Source organism: Aedes albopictus, chromosome 1 (assembly GCF_035046485.1).
Source record: "Aedes albopictus strain Foshan chromosome 1, AalbF5, whole genome shotgun sequence".
Classification (NCBI taxonomy): domain Eukaryota; kingdom Metazoa; phylum Arthropoda; class Insecta; order Diptera; family Culicidae; genus Aedes; species Aedes albopictus.
The window spans coordinates 323,328,137-323,346,202 of NC_085136.1; the positions used below are offsets into that span (position 1 = coordinate 323,328,137).

Consider the following 18,066-nt stretch of genomic DNA (forward strand, 5'->3'; position numbering starts at 1 on the left):
TCCAGAGAGAATCTCCACGAGATTCCAGAGAGAATCTCCACGAGATTCCAGAGAGAATCTCCACGAGATTCCAGAGAGAATCTCCACGAGATTCCAGAGAGAATCTCCACGAGATTCCAGAGAGAATCTCCACGAGATTCAAGAGAGAATCTCCACGAGATTCCAGAGAGAATCTCCACGAGATTCCAGAGAGAATCTCCACGAGATTCTAGAGAGAATCTACATGAGATTCTAGAGAGAATCTCCACGAGATTCCAGGGAGAATCTCCACGAGATTCCAGAGAGAATCTCCACGAGATTCCAGAGAGAATCTCCACGAGATTCCAGAGAGAATCTCCACGAGATTCCAGAGAGAATCTCCACGACATTCCAGAGAGAATCATCTCGTGATTCCAGAGAGAATCTTCACGAGATTCAGGAGGGAATCTGCACGAGATATCAGAGAGAATCTCCACGAGATTCCAGAGAGTATCTCCACGAGGTTCCACAGAGAATCTCCACGAGATTCCAGAAAGAATCTCCACGAGATTCCAGAAAGAATCTCCACCAGATATCAGAGAGAATCTCCACGAGATTCCAGGCTTCTTTGTCGAGATTCAGGGGGGAATCGGCACGAGATATCAGAGAGTATCTTCACGAGATTTCAGAGAGAATCTCCTCAAGATTCCAGAGAGAATCACCACGAGATTCCAGGCTTCTTTGTCGTGTATTTGTCGTTGTTGGATTCCAGTCGTTTCAATTGAAAGTTGGTGGTCAGTATTCTACGGTAACTGGTACACGACTGGGAAGTGGCGTTGATTTCTTCTGATGCCTTCCTAACTGGATTACACTGCCATCAGATTAGAGAGCTCCTTTGAAAATGGCAACGAAAAGCATAGCTCAAAAATTCAATTTTTTTTCCACGTTAACACCTCGTTCGACTCACAGAATACCACCCTCACGGCGCGGCGGATGCATGCATTTTCGCGTTGGCTTGTTTTGATCCCTTCTTCGTGCATTCCCATTCATACATTTTTATAAGCGTGCCTATGTGTGCGCACTGCATGGCACGTCGAACTCTCTCCCGCTCATCTCTACACGTCTTGTGAGTTGTGACTTGGTGAGACCGTTCGTTCAATTCTATCCTGCTGATGGTTGCGTGTGCTGGGGCACTGGCTCTGGCACTGGGTCCGGTCTCTTCGTGGCACAAACACACCTCGTCGTCGTGGTGGTCGCTGCGGCTGCTTTCGTTTGGTTTGATTCGTTCGTTCATTCATTCGTGTAGTAGACTTGGTACCGTGTGGATGCGTCTCGTCGTCGTCCGTGTTGGTCCGTGATTGTTTTTCGGGGGTCCGGTTTTCTCGCGACATTTAAAAACTTGCATTTGACCGCGTTCGTCATCATCGGAAATTTTCGGTGGTCCTAACCGTTTCGGTGTTCACGTGCAGTAAGTGTGATTGGTTCTCATTTGGTTTTATTAGTTTTATTTTTATTAGATCTCATCCGGAGAGTGTGAGATCACGCACAGTGTGTGGTGTCGTGACGAGCCGAGTGGGTTCGTTCGGTGTGTTGTTTATAGAAGAATAGTGTTGGATTTATACCTACTGCTTTCTTCGGATAGATTCGAACAAGGTACGACGGATACGGAGAAGAACAAGAAGCAAGTGTGTTGCTGCAGTCTCGGAGCACAAAGTCAAAGTCGAAGTCCGAGAGAGTGTTGTTAGTAGGTGGCAAAAAGGAAGAAGCCGGGGAGAGAAGAACGAAAACATCTCGACGAAGACGGGGGCCACGCCAAAGACGAAAGGTTTGTGTTTATCCTCCATCCTCCGGGTCTTCGGGAGTTTTGTTCTGTGGATTGAAGATTGCTTCGTATGAAGGAGTGTAGTGGCAGCAACGGCAACAATCCAGCATCAGCAACGATCTGCGATCAGCAGACTACTCATTCGTTTATAAAGGAGAGAGGGGTGTAATATTTTTATTTAGGGGAAATGTTTGACAATATCTTATAGAAGTTATAACAGTATATGATGGATTGTGGCTAATTGTTTTGAAAATGTGATAACATGTCAAGTGAAATTTGCTGGCACCAAAGTACATACCCTTAAAAAACACTGGAGAAACTATTATAGCAAGTCTTGGATAAATTCCTGGGGCAAACCATTCTTGAAGGTATTTCTTCAGCAATCTCGACAGAATGTTTTTAAGAATCCCACCAGGTATTCCTTGAGGCAATCCTAGAGAAATCTGGATAAAGTCTCTTGGCATTCCTCCAAAAACACCTAATGGAATGCACCCAAAGTCTGATCATCCAAGAAAAATCTACACAAGCTTACAGGGGATTTCTCCACGAGATTTCTGGGGAACTTGCAAGAGATTCCAGGAGGAATCCCAAAGGATTCCAAGGGGGTCTCCATGAGCTTACAGAGAGAATCTGCACGGGATTCCAGTGCAAATCTCCACGATATTTAAGTGGGAGCCTACACGATTCCCGGGAAATGTGCACGAGATTTCAGGAAAGATCTCCAAAATATTCCAGATAATCTCCACAAGATTTCAGGCAAAATGTCCAAACGAATCCAGAGAGAATCTCCACGAGATTCCAGAGAGAATCTCCACGAAATTCCAGAAAGAATCTCAACGAGATTCCAGAGAGCATTTCCACAAGATTCCAAGGGAATTGTCCACAAGATTCCAGAGAGAATCTCCACGAGATTCCGGAGAGAATCTCCACGAGATTCCGGAGAGAATCTCCATGAGATTCCGGAGAGAATCTCCACGAGATTCCAGAGAGAATCTCCACGAGATTCCGGAGAGAATCTCCACGAGATTCCGGAGAGAATCTCCACGAGATTCCGGAGAGAATCTCCACGAGATTCCGGAGAGAATCTCCACGAGATTCCGGAGAGAATCTCCACGAGATTCCGAAGAGAATCTCCACCAGATTCCGAAGAGAATCTCCACGAGATTCCGAAGAGAATCTCCACGAGATTCCGAAGAGAATCTCCACGAGATTCCGAAGAGAATCTCCACGAGATTCCGAAGAGAATCTCCACGAGATTCCGAAGAGAATCTCCACGAGATTCCGAAGAGAATCTCCACGAGATTCCGGAGAGAATCTCCACGAAATCCCGAAGAGAATCTCCACGAGATCTCGGAGAGAATCTCCACGAGATTCTGAAGAGAATCTCCACAAGATTCCAGAGAGAATCTTCACGAGATTCCGGAGAGTATCTCCACGAGATTCCAGAGAAAATCTCCACGAGATTCCGGAGAGAATCTCCACGAGATTCCGGAGAGAATCTCCACGAGATTCCGGAGAGAATCTCCACGAGATTCCGGAGAGAATCTCCACGAGATTCCGGAGAGAATCTCCACGAGATTCCGGAGAGAATCTCCACGAGATTCCGGAGAGAATCTCCACGAGATTCCGGAGAGAATCTCCACAAGATTCCGGAGAGAATCTCCACGAGATTCCGGAGAGAATCTCCACAAGATTCCGGAGAGAATCTCCACGAGATTCCGGAGAGAATCTCCACGAGATTCCGGAGAGAATCTCCACGAGATTCCGGAGAGAATCTCCACGAGATTCCGGAGAGAATCTCCACGAGATTCCGGAGAGGATCTCCACGAGATTCCGGAGAGAATCTCCACGAGATTCCGGAGAGAATCTCTACGAGATTCCGGAGAGAATCTCCACGAGATTCCGGAGAGAATCTCCACGGGATTCCGGAGAGAATCTCCACGAGATTCCGGAGAGAATCTCCACGAGATTCCGGAGAGAATCTCCACGAGATTCCGGAGAGAATCTCCACGAGATTCCGGAGAGAATCTCCACGAGATTCCGGAGAGAATCTCCACGAGATTCCGGAGAGAATCTCCACGAGATTCCGGAGAGAATCTCCACGAGATTCCGGAGAGAATCTCCACGAGATTCCGGAGAGAATCTCCACGAGATTCCGGAGAGAATCTCCACGAGATTCCGGAGAGAATCTCCACGAGATTCCGGAGAGAATCTCCACGAGATTCCGGAGAGAATCTCCACGAGATTCCGGAGAGAATCTCCACGAGATTCCGGAGAGAATCTCCACGAGATTCCGGAGAGAATCTCCACAAGATTCCGGAGAGAATCTCCACGAGATTCCGGAGAGAATCTCCACGAGATTCCGGAGAGAATCTCCACGAGATTCCGGAGAGAATCTCCACGAGATTCCGGAGAGAATCTCCACGAGATTCCGGAGAGGATCTCCACGAGATTCCGGAGAGAATCTCCACGAGATTCCGGAGAGAATCTCCACGAGATTCTGGAGAGAATCTCCACGAGATTCCGGAGAGAATCTCCACGAGAATCCGAAGAAATTCCACGAGATTCCGGAAAGAATCTGTACAAGATTCCAGAGAGAATCTCCACAAGATTCCAGAGAGAATCTCCACAAGATTCCAGAGAGAATCTCCACAAGATTCCAGAGAGAATCTCCACAAGATTCCAGAGAGAATCTCCACTAGATTCCAGTGTGAATCTCCACGAGATTCCAAGAGGAATTTCCACGAGATTCCAGGAGGAATCTTCACGAGATTCCAGGAGGAATCTCCACGAGATTCCAGGAGGATTCTCCACGAGATTCCAGAAGGAATCTCCACGAGATTCCAGGAGGAATCTCCATGAGATTCCAGGAGGAATCTCCACGAGATTCCAGGAGGAATCTGTACGAGATCACAGGAGGAATCTCCACGAGATTCAAGGAGGAATCTCCACGAGATTCCAGGAGGGATCTCCACGAGATTCCAGGAGGAATCTCCACGAGATTCCAGGAGGAATCTCCACGAGATTCCGGGAGGAATCTCCACGAGATTCCAGGAGAAATCTCCCGAGATCCCGGGAGGAATCTCCACAAGATCCCAGGAGGAATCTCCACGAGATTTCAGAGAGAATCTCCACGAGATTCTCAAGAGAATCTCCACGATATTCCGGAGAGAATCTCCACCAGATTCCAGAGGGAATCTCCGTTAGATTCCATAAGGAATTCCCGCGAGATTCCAGAGTGAATTTCCACGAGATTCTAGAGAGAATCTCCACGAGATTCCAGAGGGAATCTTCACGACATTCCAGGAGGAGATTCCATGGAATCTGCTTGAGATTCCAGGGGAAATCTCCAAGACATTGCAGAGGGAATTTTTCACAAAATTCCAGAGAGAATATTCTCGATATTCCAGGGGGATCTCCACGAGATTTCAGGGAGAATTACCACGAGATTCACGGAGCAATCTTCATGGGATTTCCGAGGGAATGTCCTCGATATTCCATGGGGATCTCCACGAGACTCCACAAGGAATCTCCACAAGATTCCAGGAGGAATCTCCACGAGATTCCAGAGGGGGTCTCCACGAGATTCCAGAGGACGCTTTCGCCCCATCTTCCCCTATTGGAAACCAGAAAGATCCCTGTGCGCTTCAGCTGAGCCGTGATGACGGTGCACACACAAGAAGAAATCCAACCATCATCAATCCCCCCTCCTCCTGATGGTGGCGCAGTCGCTGGAGTGGGCTGAGCAGGGAACGCTTGGTAAGACTCTTTCTGGACCAGCCCATCGCCCCGCTGCTGCTGCTGCTGATGCTGCTCGGTGGTGGACCGATTCGTGTCCGGTTTGTTTCTCTTTATTTTTATTATTTTCCCTATATAATTTTTCTTGTCGTTGTCGATCCGATTCGACCAGCCACTTGTCATCCAAATACTACCCCACAGTAAAAAAGCGAGCCAACATCTCTGACCCCCATTGTGCGTTGAACCCCATTTTGACAGCAAAATTTGTAAACAGTAAACTTTTCTGGACCAACACTTGAAAAGCGCGTAATATTTTCCACAACAAAAAAGAAAATTTTCGAAAATTCTAGAAGAATTATGAAAAAATCTAATTCTTTTAGCTGAAATATGTTACAATAAATAACAACGTGTTTAAATTAGGCCGCAATTGGGGATGTAAAGAACTTTTTTTGGTAAAGAAAAAATATCACTCGTAAACTACGCCTAAATCAAATGTTTGACCTGAAACAGATGATGACTTCAAAAACATGGCCGCATCGCAGCCGGTTGGATTCGACCGCCGGATTCGGTGTCTGTCGTGTCCGTCGTCGTGGTTGGTGCGACGCGATGCGCGTTGTGACGACTCGAACTCGATTTCGATGATGTTGTTTAGTATCCTACACTGTCGCTAGTATGGGTGGATTGGTTCGCTGCCAGTGCCAGGCCAGCAGCCAGCAGCGATTCCCGTGTTTACATGTAATTCGACGACGTGTGTGAAAGGTTTAAAGCACCATCAGCGCGCAGCGGTACCTTTTCGACTGCATCACCCCCACCGCGCTCCCTCAAAACCCTCTATCGAGTGTGGCCGGCCATCAACATTCATCATTCATTCGGTGGTGGCCACACACATGTCGATCGATGCGACGATGACAACGGGTACGCGGTGAAGACGAACCAAACCGGGAAGATTCTCCCGATCGCCACCCGCACCCGCTCCGCGCATGAACCACGTAGAGTCACCGACGGCTGCAAGTCGCAGTCATCAGACCTTTCGGTCGGTTTAACCGTTAGGCGCTGAGCTGAGCTGAGCGCGGCTTAGATATATCGACACATCAGACATTGATGCCTTTACACCTATACCACAGACAAACAGACGTAACACTTGCGAAATTTCCATCGACCACGCTTTTAACGATCATTTTATATTTTCATAGTTGTGGCTTTCACAACCAGAGGCGCGCGCATAGTTTTTCTATGCGTTTGACGTTTCACACTAGCGCCTTCTGTTGACGATATGGCACAACACAGTGATTTGTGCAACTTTTCCACCAGGTGATGGTAGTGTGAACTGGGCGATGGATTTCCATGAAAATCGTTCAAGGTGTTACGTCTGTTTGTCTGTGCCTATACCTTTATCTGCCTACCAGCGTATACGTTCAACGTGTAAGTAAAAGATAGGGAGAAAGAGGCAGAGGCAACGAACGTTGTTGACGTTCGATTTGTATCCATCCAACAGAGAGAAAAGGTGTCGCTGGGAATCGAAACTTGTAAATTTGTTGTTAATTTTATGGACGGATGGTTTTAAAAATATAAGTGATAATTACTCCGGCAGCAGACCCAGCAGCGGACGGCAGTGGTGATTGATTGGGACATTTTCCAGATGGATGGCGTTCTATGACGCTTCGGAACGATCGTAGAAGACCTGTATGAATGAACTTACAAATCTTCAAATCTACGGAATTTTCTGCAGGTGCACGTAGCTGAGCGGATCCGTAGATCACGGAAAATTGCATTATTGTACGAATATCTACGGATATCAGTCATTGACTGCGGATTGGACGAGACTCCCTGTTTATTTGTCGTTTCAACAGGTTATGGGCCCAGGGACGCCCTGACTGATTTCAGGAAGCGAGAAGAGAAATACAACCCAAGAGATGATGAGGAGCCCGATAACCGTTGTGTGGTACCAACAGATGATGTTATTGGGTGTCAATAGTCGCTGATCCGAGAAACGGTGAGGGGACCAATATTCGTTTAGGATCTAGTATCTTGAGGGACCTGGGTTGAGAACTACAGTGATCTTGGTGATGAGAAGCTGGTTAATCGATCGACGCAGTAGCAGCTTAGCATTTTTGCATTCGTATATGGTGTGACGGGTACGAAGATGCTCCATGCCGAAGATAGTAAAGTTTCCCTTTTCAAAAAAATCCTGATCCGTTCCTGAAGTTTGATCAACTTTTCCTACAGAATAATCGAACAGATTTACCTCCGACCAGGCCCCAGGTGTCTGCACTCCTCTACCACTCGCCTAACCTTCCTCCGCTGATTTGCCGCACACTCGAACGAACGAAGTTTTCAAAGCCCAGCGTTTTGTTTTGAAGAGCCATAGGTATAATCTTGAAGAACTACGGAAAGCTACGAACCGGTATGCCCCACCATCATAAGTGGTTGATAATTGCACCGTGCGCAGCGCAGCTAGCTCCAAGGGAGAAGAAGACTTCCAGTCCAGTCCAGAATAGATCCAACCGCGCAACCGTACACCGTGTGTACCTTTGGTGGAGATTGTTGGGGTAGCGTGTCTGGGCTGGAAGAAATGGGCAGGTTCCCTTCTTGAAGCAGAAGCTGGCCGAGGACGGCGGACATGAGGAGCTGCGAGAACTGGTTTTGCTCCAGCGGAGCCCATGCGGAGTCGCGGCGGACGCCGAAGGTACCGAAGAGGCAAAATATATAAATTTAAAGTGTTCAAGACTTCAACAGCCGAACGGAGAGACCACCATCGCACGCTCTTGAGCGTGGTGGTGGTGGTGCTAGGCAGTGCGTCTGTATGAGTCTAAACTTAAGAAAACGAACTGAAGAAACCCGTGCGGGACCACGAGAACCAGATTGACCGGTGATGCGCTGCTACGGGCTCAGGTAGGAGACCCGACGAGAAAGAGTTGCTTTTGGTTCCAACTCTGTGTGTTTGTGTGCTGAAAGCGGGAAGAAGGCGAAGGAAGGAGAGGATCAGACGGGGGTCTCCCTATGTCGGTGGTCGATGTCGTCGCGAAAGCTTTTGGCCAAAACAAAACAAAGAGTGTTCCACCAGGCCATAGTCAGGCGACTGTTATGTTGGCAATATGTTATTATTATCATCGGTTTCGGTTGTTGATGTTGTTGGTGGTGTTATGCAGCAGCCCTGGAGCGAGAAGAGGTGGTGGAAGGCACAAGGTGGCGGCGCTGCGAAGAGCCAGAAGACTCTGTGGGAACGGTGGGAACCGTTTCGTTATTATTGTTGGATAATTTTAGTGCATCCTGAAGTGGGTCACGGCGTTTATTGCTGGTCGTTTTCCTCCCGGGGGAGAAATCATGGAAATTTGTCGCACGGATGGTATCGTTTGGAGCATGTTTGAGATGTGTAATTATCGATTTTATAGCTGATATTTGTCTCTGTTTTGCGTCAGTTTTCGATCAACTTTTAGACCATAAGTAAACTAACTGCACAGACAAAGAGACGTCTCACTCTACACACTTCCCATCGTTTCCCTTTTTAACGGACTATTCAAATATTCTATAGCTTGAAAATCTCTCCCTCATCACGCTCGCATCTTTTTTGCTTCTGTTTGACGTTTGCTCAATACCGCCATCTACTCAGTGGGTTTGCGAAACACAGCGAAATTAGCATTGGGCGATTATGCTCTTGTGACGATGATTTTAATCGCACTTTGTTCCACGTAAATACGTATGTTTATCTGTGGTTTTCGGTTGTCGTTCCATCGGCATACGAGCTACGTGCCCAGCCTGCCGTGTTTTATTCGCTTCACTATATCCACCACCTTTATACACATGGTACAATTGCGACGCCACCAGTTAACCGCTGAATATTGTTCGAAGACTCTCGAACAACCTAAAAACTAGTAAATTCATAGTGCTATATCTCTAAATCCTGGCGATCTGCAAAGATACAGACTTTCGTAAAGTCTCCAATTAGCCTAGTGGTTAAGGCTATGGATCGCCAATCCGGAGACGGCGAGTTCGCTTCCCGTTCCCGTTACTTGCCTCACAATATACAAATTCATGCAATAGCAGGGCAAAGAAAGCCCTTCAATTAATAACTGTGGAAATGCTCAAAGAACACTAAGTTGAAGCGAGGCAGGTCAAGTCCCAGTGGGGACGTAGGGCCATAAAGAAGAAGAAGAACTTCAGCAAAGTTGTTCGGAAGTACTTCGATACTTCGATGCTTGATCGAATTCCACCGAAAGTCCTCAAGGAGTGTTTCCAGAAATTCCTCCATAAGTTTATTCAGCAGCTCCATCTAGAATTTTTCAGCAATTTACCTGGGATACTTTCAGATATTCCTCCAAGAACTCTTTAAGAATATCTCCAAGGATTTCTACTGGAATTAAATTGGATTTCTTCTGGAATTAAATAAATATTTATCTTTTGAGGTTTTTCGGTTTGGGAAAACTATTTCGACAGCCTGTAGAAGCAGATTCAAGTTGGATCCAGTAAGCCAGAATTCTTGATCCGATCTATCAGAACCACTTTCTTCAACTCCAGCCTGCTTTAGTTTTTCACTTTTACTGCCTTGGGTAGCTTGTTAGCAGATTGGTGACAATGTCTTTCCGCTCTTTGGCCAGATAACGTTGGCTTCATGCACTGATTCCATCATCATTCAAGGGAACGAATTGTTGGAACCGTTCAAATAATGTCTCAAGCTAGGTTTAAGAGTACCTTAAAAAGTAACCACTTCCTTGCGGGAACAAGGTACCCGTAACGTTCCGGAAGGTGGCAAAAGTGACCAAAAATGTTGAAATGTTTCCCAATGAGCTTGAGCTACTTTGAGTATAAATTATGAAGATTGGTGTGTCGCAGCTGGATTTCCGGATCACTCAAAACAGTGGCCACTTCCTTGGCGGTCCTGCTCACTTGCCACCTTGAGAGCGAAGTTTCCGGAATATCCCAGGAAGTGACAACGGTCTCCAAAAATCGTGAAAATATAATTCAACTTCAATTTCAAATGTTTTCAACTTTCGGCTGCATCCGTATATAATTATTAGTGCGGGGTACATGTGCCGCAGCAGCCGAAGGCCACATTCGTTGGTTACACTTGAGGAGGCCAATGCTCACCAAAAACCTCTGCAAAGTCATCGTTGTTCGTTTCGTACCGATCTCACAGGAAGGATAGTCGAGGTGTTGATGATGGGTGTTGTTCGTTCCTACAAAGAATTGTTGAGTGTTCGACTCATCATCGTACCAACGAAATAGAAAAAAATTGTTCGAAAAACAGTGGGTAATGCCTGTATGAAACAAAAAAAAACGCATTGTTTAACCTTTCGGGAGGTCGGTTTCGGTTGGATTCATCAGACATCCAACTGCCGTCGCCACCACCACTACCGGCGCGGCGGCTGGGGTCGCTGTGGGTGATGAAATTTCGTAAAAATATTCGCCACCGACCAAATGGAAGGCTTGAATCATTGCCACGAATAAACACGCCGCTGCTGCGCCGCTAGCGCGGCGTGGTGTCCACCGCCGGCCGGATCCATATCAGACACTGCGCCTCTGATGTGTTTTTCCCTCAGAATGTGAGTTTTAAATACTGTAGTTGCACAGCTGACGTTGCCGCGCCGATGATGACCACCGTTTTTGTTTGTTTTCTAAATTTAAAACCTAAATGCAATTTCTCCTCTAATTTTGATTGGCCGAGAGGCGGACATTGAAAAAGGGATAGGATGGGCTTTCACTTTGATTGTTTGAAGGTTATTTATGTCTTGTTATTTCAACTGTAAAACATAAAGAAAATTGAGTCTTACTGCCCTTTTGCTGATATCAGAGCAAATATAGTTTTTGTGTATCACAAATGAAAACATAGGGTAAAAATTTCCTACATCATATGCGCTAATTCCCATCACTCCTCCTCTCTCCTCTCCTCTTCTTGGCGTAACGTCCTCACTGGGACAAAGCCTGCTTCTCAGCTTAGTGTTCTATGAGCACTTCCACAGTTATTAACTGAGAGCTTCCTCTGCCAATGACCATTTTGCATGTGTATATCGTGTGGCAGGCACGAAGATACTCTATGCCCAAGGAAGTCAAGGAAATTTCCTTTACAAAAAGATCCTGGACCGACCGGGAATCGAACCCGTCACCCTCAGCATGGTCATGCTGAATACCCGTGCGTTTACCGCCTCGGCTATATGGGCCCTATAATTCCCATCACATCAGAGGGAAAATAGCCAATCATTGCAGACATTCGGTCTTACCTTTGCCAATGCCTCATTAGATGGAAGCAAAAGATATAGACAGCTGTTCCAGACTTTTTAGCACTGGAAATCTAAATTTCACGTTTCAATTTCAATCAACTTACGAAGTGACAATTTTTCTAAATTTTGCATACGACGCAGGCATCCGCTAGCAGCAGCTAGCCGAATTGTTCTTCATCACCGCTCAATTTTCACTTCGCCAGATTCACTTGTTAAACAAACCTACAATTCACACCACAAATGCTCTATAATAAAGCCTGTATCCGCAATAATCGGGACACAGAAGTACGACTGTAGCTCTGTAATGAATCGATGAAATTGGCCAAATAATGGACTGAAAATTCTTTGGTGTAGGGAATCGCGCCACTTGGGCGGTGGCATCTATTTTCGTCTGTTTCCCGCTATAACTCAGTCAAATTTGAACCAATTGTCACAATTTTTGGAATGCAGTGAGATAGGTATAGTATCTACCCGTGTACAACATTTCAAGTCAATTGGTTTAAAATTGACTGAGTTATAGTGGAAAACAGACGAATATAGATGCCACCGCCCAAGTGGCGCGATACCCTATGTTTATTATTTGTGCCAAATTTCATAAAAATCGATGCATTTCTTTTAATTCTAGAGGAGATTCGACTGTATCGTTTCAACTATCATTAAAAACGGCTACGCAGTCTCGAAATTAGCAAACGATGTTTATTACTTGCCCAAAGTTTCGACACGGGGTTAGTGTCTTCTTCAGGGGGACCAAATTAGTTTCCCCCTGAAGAAGACACTAACCCCGTGTTGAAACGTTGGGCAAGTAATAAACATCGTTTGCTGATTTCGAGACTGCGTAGCCGTTTTTAATGATAGTTAATTACTTTTAACTGTGGATAAAAAACAAACAGACGTGGTTTTAAGCATTTTGTACAATCATGACCAATTTCCATTCGCATAATAGATGCTTCTTTTACGCTGCAGTTCAAAGTTCTGTGATGATAATTATGAAATTTCGTTAGCAGTTATGATACCTATAGAGACACTTTCTTGCAAAATTTCATCAACTTTGATCAATTGGTTTGAAAGCTACTGGCGTTGATAGGAATGAGTGTTACTGAAAATTTTTCGTGTTTTTCATGTGCGATGTTTGCCTATTCATAACTTTTGAATATCTCTGCCAATTTTCATGAAATTTTCACAACAGGTAGTTGATTATGTGTATATTAAGCCTGCATTATTTCATGATTATTGATATTGTACTTTCAATAGTACAATCAACACAATAGAGGGTGCTGACTAATTGCTGTCTGAGGGGCTAAAATCACGTTCAGTCCCAATACATGCTTCGACTATAAAATTGTTGATAGTGCATCGATTTTTTTGAAATTTTGCCTATGCAACAAATGTAGATTGAGAGGTTTGTGTTCAAAATTTCAGCCATTTCCTTTGCCAAATTCTAAAGTTACAGCGCTGACAAGCAAAACTAGGGGCTGTACAAAATTCAATGGCGCACAGTCTACTCTTTCTTGGCTACAACAAAAAAAGTACTGCACCGATTCACATGAAATTTTGTAGGTGAAATAAATACATCTTAAGATGTTATTAGGCCAAATTTCAGCAATTTTAACGTATCTATTGCAGAATTACAGCTGTATTTATGTGTCCCGATTATTGCGGATACAGGCTGTAGCACTTCCAAATTGGATTTCACTGCTGCAGAATGCAGCAAAAGCTGTCTAATTAATGTAAACAACAAGTTGTCTTCGTATAGCTATAACTGTACTGTTAATCACGTTGCCTGTGAGGAAAACATTTGCACTCTTACGCTGAACGTTAACCCGTTTTACCCAATTTGATTGGGTAATATTTTCATATGCAATTTGAATAGCCTTTGAGTTGGCGTAAATTTTTGTGTGAGGAAAAATTTGTGCTAGTGTTCGTGTGTTAAAATGTCACTTATTTCTATAGGGAGGATGCAAGCAAATGTGTGCGTGGATTGTCTGCATACACTCAGGCAAATAAACCTAAGATTATCATAAGGTCTAACTTATGGAATGGCCTTTTAACAATTCATGATGGCTAGAACGATTTTCATAAGGTCGGACTATGACGCAGAATCGACTCGCTGATTGGTTTTCATACACATTTAGCAACACGATATTCTCAAGCGTCGATAGCCGCGTGGGTTGGGCATGACCTCAGTGATGTCGACGTTCGTGAATCGATTCCAGTCTGCATCATTTTGAGGTTTTTCTGCTCTTTTCATAAGTTTATCTTATGTAATTAGGTCATAATAAGCATGTTCAATTTTCATAAGGTATTCTTATGGCATCCATACTTTACAGTTATGGCTAAATTTCATAAGGTATTTCGATGAATTTCGATAGTTTACTTCGCTGAGTGTACGAAACACCGTGTTTCACAACCACAGAGAAAGAATTCTTCGTTGCACTGTGATAGCGTTTATGATCTGGTGCGCAAAACTATTAATTGGAATATTTTGGGGCGTTATTCTAAAGTAGCTTAACAAGTTGGATGTCACCAGGGTTCTTACTCCGTAACGCTACCCAAAAAGGTGATCTACCCACGTTACGGGCTCCGTTGAAGATCGAGCATATTCCAAACCCCCTCAACCAATGTATGAATGCTTTCATCCCTCAGCACGGGTCGCCTGGCCTGACACCTTGGATTGGGGTTTACTGTTCGGTGATCTTTTACCCCTGGAACAGGGGGTCCGTAGTGCTATTCTAAGCCGGCAGCTACACGGGTAGAAAAATTCTTGGAGGACTTGCTGGAGAAACCACTGAAGCAATTCCAAGAGGAATCTCTGGAGAAAGTCCTGGAAGAACTTCTGGACAAATCCAAGGAGAAATTTCCAAAAGTATACCTGCAAGAATTCCTGAAGAAATTGATAGAGGAAGAAATAACTGGATGATTTCCATGATCAGCTCCGGGACGAATGCCTGGGGCAATCCCTGGATGAATTCCTAGATTGATTCCTGGTGAAATCTCTAGAGGAATTCTGGGAGGAACATCTGGAAGAATTCCCGAAGCAATCCCCAGATGTATTCTTGGAGAAATTCCTGGATGAATTCGTGAAGGAATTCCTAAAGAGATTCCTGGACCAAACCCTGGAAGAAATCCTGAACGAGTTCTGTTAGAATTCCTGGAGAATTTTCCAGAGCAATTCTAGGAAGAATTCCTGGAGAAATTTCTAAAGAAAAAGTTCCAGGATTTACTGGAGGAATCCTTAGAGAAAATTATGGAAAATTCTTGTAAAAATCCCTGGAGGATCTCCTGGAGGATTCCCTGAAGCGATTCAAGGAGGTACCTCAGGCGTTATGCTAGGAGGAACTTCTGGAGACATCCTTAGAGGAATTCTTGAAGAATTTCCGTGGAACTATCCCAGGAAGAATTCCTGGAGGAATCTCTAGAGAAATTCTGGAAGGAATCCATGGAGAAATTTCTGAACAAATTCCTAGAGGAATTTCTGGAAGAATTCCAGGTGGAATTCTAGGAGGAGTTCTAGGAGGAACTTCTGGAGGGATTACTGGAGGAATCATTGAAGGAATTCTTGGAGGAATCCCTGGAGGAGAAATTCCTGGAGGAAACTCTGGAAGAATTCTCGGAGGAATCCACGGAAAATACCTGGCGGATTTACTGCAGAAATTCCTGAAATTATTTCTGAAGGAATCCCTGGAGGATTTCCTGGAGAAATTCCTGAATTACTTTCCGAAGTAATTCCTGGAGAGAAACTCCTAGAGGAAGAAATACCGGGGGTTATTCCTGGAGGAATTTTTGGTGGAATTCATGGAGGAGTCCCAGAAGAAATGTCTGGATGAAATCCTGAAAGAATGCCAAGAGGAACTCCTGGTTGAACTTCAAGAACAACTCCTTGAGAAACTTCTGGAGGGATACCTGGAATAATTCCTGGATAAATTCAGGGAGGGATTCCTTAAGGAAATTTCTGAAGGAATCCCTGATTCAGGAATCCCCATAGAAATCTCTGGAGAAACTTTTGGATGATTGCCTTTAGGTATTCCTAAATGAATTCCTGGAGAAATTTCTAGAGCAATCTCTGGAGGAAGAATCTCTGCATAAATTCCATGAATTATCCCTAGAGAAAATTTCTGGAAGAATACCTGGAGGATTTCCTTGAAGAATCACTGAATCACTCAGGAGAAATCCCACGAGGAATCCCTGGAGGAATCCCGGGAAGAATATTTGGGGAACAGTCCCTGGAGGAATCTCTAGAGGAATTCCTTGAGTTATCTCTAGAGAACTGGAGGAATTTCGGGAAGGATTCCTATAGGATTTTTTAGACGAAAATCTGCAGGAATTCCCAAAAGAATGCTGGAAGAATTCCTGGAGGAATCTGGAGGAACCCCTTGAAAAAAAATATTCAGGAATTCCAGGAAGTATTCCTTAAAAAATCCAAGGAGCAATTCCTCAGGGAATTCCAGGACTAATTTCTTAAGAAATCCCAGTAAGAAGTACCAAAGAAATCACTGAAATTCCTGAGGAAATCTTAAATCTGATATTCCTGAGAAATTTCTTAAAAGAGTACGGAGGAATCCCTGTAGCAGTTCCAGAAGGAATACCTGAAGGAATTCCGGAAGCAACCCCAAGGAGAATCTCGGAAGCAACCCAAGAGAAATTCTTAAGTAAATCTTTACCAGTTCCTGGAGGAAGTCTTGGATCGATTTCTGGAGGAGTTTGAGAAATAATTCCAGGAGGAATTCCTGAAGGCATCCCAAGAAGAGTTATTATTAAGAGTTATTTATAAAATAATCCCTGAAGTTATTCCTGAAAGAATCACAGAAGGAATTTCGGGTGAATCCCTGGAGGAATTCTTGGGGAAATTATTGAAGGAACCCCTTGAGAAATCCCGGATGCAATCCCGTGAGGTATGCCTTAGGGAATCTGAAAAAAAAAATCCACCTCTGCAGTAGTTTCTGGAAGAGTTATTGATTGGATGGACTCCTAAAGGATTTTTTGTACAAACATTTAAGCAATTTTGAATAGTCTCTGGAATTTCTGGAGGACATTCCAGCAGAAATACTTCAAATAATTCCAGATAGAATTCTAGAAGGAATATATGGAAAAATCCCTGAAGATATTTCTGAAGGAATACCTGCAGAAAAACTTCAAAGATCTCTGGAGTAATTTCTGAAGGATACCTCGAAAAAGCACTGGGACAATCACTCGAGGAACCTCTAAAGAAATCCTAGAACAAATCAACGAAGAAATGTCTGGTAAAATTCATAGATGAATCCTATGAGCCATAGTATCACTTAGAAGGTGTGCCAGAAATTGAATGTAGGTTGTGCCCGAAATAGACGTGGACTAGACGGAAACAGAATTCGAGGGCAAATTTTTCAATATTATTATTTTTAAGGGAATTGTAGTTAACTATAGTTCTTTTACAATATTTTTCACATGATATGGAAGCTAGTTTATACATTAGTAATTGGGAGAGGTCAAATTAGTTGTTAAGCTAGATAGGGTTACCTTCGACATATTTAGTAACAAGGAAAAAGCTCACCTGTTCATATTCAACTAAAAACAAAAATCTGGTGATGACAAAGTTCTGTTTGGCTCAGCTGTGTCGTAAGAATTGAAATATTGCGGAGAAATGCACAGTAGAAAAGCAATCCGAAATATTTAGAAATGTATGTAATTACAGAGATACTCTATTCCAAAAACATATGAGATGACATGAAGCATTATTCTTTTGCAATAGTCAAAGACCAAAATTTTCATTAACCCTTTGAAGCCAGAATTTGTCTATGCGTTGTCAATTGCATAAAAACGGTAGAATATGATGCAGAATATTTTTTCTGGATATTCTAGGTCATCCAAACTATTCTTGAGTTTATATCCTAAAGTCTATGGGTGTAAAATTTCATTATACAAAGCTACGATTTGTAATCTATCATGTCCAGTAAGTCTTCTGAAAGGTTCATAGACAGTATCAGACCAGTTGGGATATCCTAGGTCATCCAAACTGTTCTTTAGTTTGGATTTTAAAGTCTACGGGTATAACCGTAACTTCTTTCATTATACAAAGCTACGATTTGTAATTTATCATGTCCAGTAAGTCTTCTGAAAGTTCAATAGACAGTATCAAATCAATCGGGATATCCTAGATCATCTGAACTATTCTTGAGTTTAGATCCTAAAATCTACGGGTGTAACGGTAACTTCTTTTATTATACAAAGTTACGATTTGTAACCAGTAAGTCTTCTAAAAGTGACAGTGGTTGTTTTTATCAACTAAGCTTCATAACAGTAAGGAAACCCATTATATCCCAAAAATATAAATCCATGCTTATTGTTCATCTAACTACT

General features: G+C 43.8%; 1 protein-coding gene across 8 annotated transcripts in view; it reads left to right on the top strand.

Annotated features, from left to right (window-relative positions):
* The first annotated feature begins 1,163 nt into the window (after positions 1-1,163).
* LOC109411496 (tyrosine-protein kinase Fer) overlaps positions 1,164-18,066 on the top strand; it is a 228,198-nt gene continuing 211,295 nt past the window's right edge. For 2 of the 8 annotated variants that reach the window (XM_062847237.1, XM_062847236.1), the window contains exon 1: positions 1,164-1,783. The gene's annotated coding sequence lies outside the window, so the exon portion shown is untranslated. The remainder of the gene's footprint in view (positions 1,784-18,066) is intronic. The other 6 variants (XM_062847240.1, XM_062847241.1, XM_062847239.1 and 3 more) reach the window with 5 other exon arrangements.